Raw genomic sequence first — 4902 nt, 5'->3', positions numbered from 1 at the left:
ATACAGATATTAAATCTTTTTCTTTATTAATAACCGCCATTTGCGTTATATAACAAAATATGCTTGTCACCGATATATATTCAGAAAAGCGTTTATTGCATATATGTATGTACGTATGCGTTGAATTTTAAGAATCATAAACATGGCTATATTATGGGGGTCAAATGCGCCCTTTTCTTAATTTTGTATAAGGCTTTTAAACCCATCAAAGCATTGCAATGACATTGATCTTTTGTAGTACTGGCTCTGACTAAATGAACGATTATATGTACAAGAATATTAGCTTGTAGTCAAGTTTGGTTTTGTGCATTCGTAGGTATTTATCCATCTTGTGTTTGTATCTACAGTCTTCTAATATCAAATTTCATGTTTACGTCTTCCCTTGGTTTATATATCTGTTAGATTTGGGTATTCAGTTATTTTGAAGCTTAGTAGATTAATTTTTAGTTTATCCATGAAATATTAAACATTTATGATGATAACAATACATTTTAAAATTCTTGATAGAATCTTACATCTATATTAATAATAATACATTTTAGCACGATTTATAAAATATCCTAATAATAATAATAATAATAATAATAATAATAATAATAATAATAATAATAATAATAATAACTAAGAGGGGAAGACAACAACAGGAAATTCCTGAAGCCGCAAAGTAACAAGGACTGAAGGGATAAAGCTACCAGACGGGAATAGCATCAAGCACGTAGATGAGACAGGATACAAATACCTGGGAATAATAGAAAGAGAGGATATAAAATACCAAGAGATGAAGGACACGATCAGGAAAGAATATATGCAGAGAATTAAGGCGATACTCAAGTCAAAACTCAACGCAGGAAACATGACGAAAGCCATAAAGACATGGGCAGTACCGGTAATCAGATACAGTGCAGGAGTAGTGGAGTGGACGAAGGCTGAACTCCGCAGCATAGACCAGAAAACTAGAAAACTCATGACAATACACAAAGCATTACACCCAAGAGCAAATACAGACAGACTACACATAACACGAAAGGAAGGGGGGGAGAGGGCTACTAAGCATAGAGGACTGCGTCAACATCGAGAGCAGAGCACTAGGGCAATATCTGAAAACCAGTGAAGACTAGTGGCTAAGGAGTGCATGGGAAGAAGGACTGATAAAAGTAGACGAAGACCCATAAATATACAGAGACAGGAGAATGATAAACAGAACAGAGGAATGGCACGACAAACCAATGCACGGACAATACATGAGACAGACAAAAGAACTGGCCAGCGATGAAACATGGCAATGGCTACAGTAGCAAAAGCCCTCCACTGGAACCTGTGCAAGAAACACCAACTAGCTTGCAGTGATAAGTGGTACGAACACCAACCTGAGGGAGTGATAGAAAACGATCAGGCAAAGATCTTCTGGGACTACTGTATTAGAACAGATAGGGTGATACGTGCCAATAGACCAGATGTGATGTTGATTGACAACATCAAGACAAAAGTATCACTCATTGATGACGCAATACCATGGGACACCAGAGTAGATGAGAAAGAAAGAGAAAAAATTGATAAGTATCAAGGTCTGAAAATTGAAATAAGAAGGATGTGGAATATGCCAGTGGAAACTGTACCCATAATCATAGGAACACTAGGCACGATCCCAAGATCCCTGAAAAGGATTCTGGAAAAACTAGGTGCCGAAATAGCTCCAGGACTCATGCAGAAAAGTGTGCTACTAGAAACAGCGCACATAGTGAGAAAAGTGATGGACTCCTAAGGAGGCAAGATGCAACCCGGACCCCCTTACTATAAAAACCACCCAGTCGAATGGGATGACTGTGATAGACCCCCCCAAAAAAAAAATAATAATAATACTATGTACAAATAAGGTTCTCTGTTAAATACGTGGTGTTCAAAGTGAGAACTGCATCAGCTGCATTCAGTTTATATAGTTTTCTATAATTCAGTTTATATAGTTTTCTATATCTTTCTGATTATTGCTTTTTCAGGATTCCTACATTCTGCCGGTAGAGGGTAAGTTTGTCCAAAGAATGACGAATATTGGCGAGTTAATGACAGAATATAGTAACACAAAAAAACGATTATTAGAAAGATAGAGAAAATTCTATATAAACGGAATAATAATATAATGATAATCTCTTTTGGCTATTATACATGAAATCTACGCATGAATATCGAAAGCTTGTTCTTTTCTGAATTCCAGTCTGTCTCCAGAGACAGACAACAACCGACTTTGACATATAAGATGTGAAATAATAATAATAATAATAATATAATTAATAATTGTTATAATTATTATTATTATTATTATTATTATTATTATTATTATTATTATTTATTATTATTATTATTATTATTATTATTATTGTTGTTGTTGTTGTTGTTGTTTAACTTCTATCCCACTGTTATGAGATTTAAATGTAGCCCATTCAAAAATCTAATGACACTCAACTATCACGATACTCAGTCAAATTTCTGTAATATTGCCTTTGTGACAGATTTCTCTGTTACATCACAAGTAAACTTTATTTCCCAATACCGACCTCTTCTCTTTTAGCCCTTTGCTCACGTACAACTTTTGATGCGCCCCTGCATCTGTAATCCCAATATCTTTGTAAGTGAAAACAAATTATGTTTCTTTCATAGGTTCTTTGCTTCATTTAAATGTAGGAACTTGCTGAAGTTGATCATTTTACAAATTATCACATTTACTTCCACAGTTCTTGTGACTTTCCTCGGTTCATTTTTCCAGTGGAATATTGTTTGGGTATGATTGAACTGGTAAATGATGAAGGCAAATATTTAACCTTTGGCAGTGGTTTGCCTTGGACAGAGAGGGTCATGGATTTTGGAATCTTTCATTACAGGATGGGACTGAAAAGTATACGGAAAACAGTGAAGGACCCTATTTCAGTCTAATTTCTGGTAAACGTCTGCCAGTGAACAGAAAAGAAACGATTAAGCAAGTAGCAGTTTTATAAAAACCTCAGATCCGACTCTTTTCTTTAGTCATCCAAAAGCATTCCCATCAAAACTAGTCCTCTATTGATCCTCGGTGAGATGAAATGCGTCATTAAAGATTTCCTTACCAATATTTATACCAGTAATAATAGTAAAACTGGATTCCACTTACAAGAACCCCTGGAGGTAGGGGGCTTTGGTGTATGAGTTATGCAGCCGCATGAACGACGAAAATGAATGAAGCGCAGTTTTATCACAAAGGTAATTTACAAGAAGATAACATTTTTTTATTCAGTATTTTCGTAATATTAAAAACAACTAGATTTTTTGTGTAGGATAATGCATACTCGTATTCATAAGGAAGCAAAATCAGTGAAGGTTAGCCTCCTAGTTTAAATGAGGATAAAGAAGGGACTCCAAAATGCTAGTGTATTACTCCTTCCAAATGCTCAACAAATTAAACAATAATTAGCGTAACGAGACTATTGGGATTAGCTAGGGTTTTTAGATCTAATTTCATAATTTAATGAACATCTTATATTTTACAATTTTACAATTTCGATTCCTTGAGAATGAATATGCATAAATTCATTAAACCGACCAAAACAACATAATGATAGTTATATCCCAATAACTAGCAATAAATAAGGAATTAAACTGAGAACAAGGTTCATACCTATTCCATGTTATTTTATGCTCATGTTTTTCTTCCCATTCGTTTTTCCCTCTGTGGCAGATGCATAAATTTTCCTTTGAAATATTGGTTGGCAATCCATCTCGATGGTCGATTTAACCTTGATCTATGTCCACTCTCCTAACGAAAATGACCAACGAGAACAGGACGGGTCCCGGTGGTAGAATTTTCAGTTTCGCGAGTTTCATGAAACAGTACCAAACTGGATTAATGGAAACTACGAAATAAGAATAAAGTGTATCAAGCTGACTGAATGTAGCACTTCATAAGTAGTATGGACCTCAAAAATAATTACCTTAATGGTCCTTGCTGGTCAAATAGTTTTCCTGATAATTTGAGTTTGTTAAGCGTAGATCTGAGACTAATTTTAAACATTAATTTTGGCCGGTACTATTATCATTCCGTGTCACTAATTCAAACTCGTAGGAACCTGGAACTATGGGTGTAACTAAATGTATTTTCTTCAGAACTTGAAAGCTCTGAGAGTCTGGTAACATTTGATAAATGAACAAATTCAGTGGCGTCTATAGATTTTTTATTTTTTAGCTGGATTTGTTAAGAAAGTCCGTAAATGAGAAGCAGTGAAGTCTATAAGACATTCTTAGGGGAAGACTGTCTCTTGATTCTTCTTTTCTTTTATTTTTTTATTGCGTGTTCCGAATGAATTCTAGTACGTGCATAAAGATGGAAGGGGGCTCCTTTCCCTCCTGTTAGATATTTTAGTGTGTCTCTAACTGTTTTCTCAAAAATATTAAAATGTCAAAAATTAAATAATGTAAACCGTATTTTATTTTCTTTAATTCATAAAGTTATGGCTTCTTCTGTTTACAACTCGTTACACTGAAATCTTTTTATTCGAACGGATGTGAAGTTGGAGGCAGGTTCATATTCATCATATTCGCCAGGTTGATATTCGCATGTTTACTAACTAACAGTCATTTATCGAAAAGTGTTTTATTTTCAAAAAGTGAAGCTCCATTTCAAAGTTTGCGAAATGTCAGTTTCATTCCTATTATTATATGACGTAGTAAATGCGTCAAACTGTTAAACGGCTTAAAACTGCCTATGCAATCACCAGGCTGCAACAGTTACGGACAATAAAAAAAATATTGAGTATACAACTACGTTCTCTTTTCTTCATGATTATTATGTCCTTGTGGGATGTTTGGAAACAAGGTTTTATTCATATGATAAGGATTTTTTTCCTGAGTGAACCATGACTGAGAATGGAATTGAGGAAA

Source organism: Macrobrachium rosenbergii, chromosome 2 (assembly GCF_040412425.1).
Source record: "Macrobrachium rosenbergii isolate ZJJX-2024 chromosome 2, ASM4041242v1, whole genome shotgun sequence".
NCBI lineage: Eukaryota > Metazoa > Arthropoda > Malacostraca > Decapoda > Palaemonidae > Macrobrachium > Macrobrachium rosenbergii.
This window is presented reverse-complemented; position numbering follows the sequence as displayed.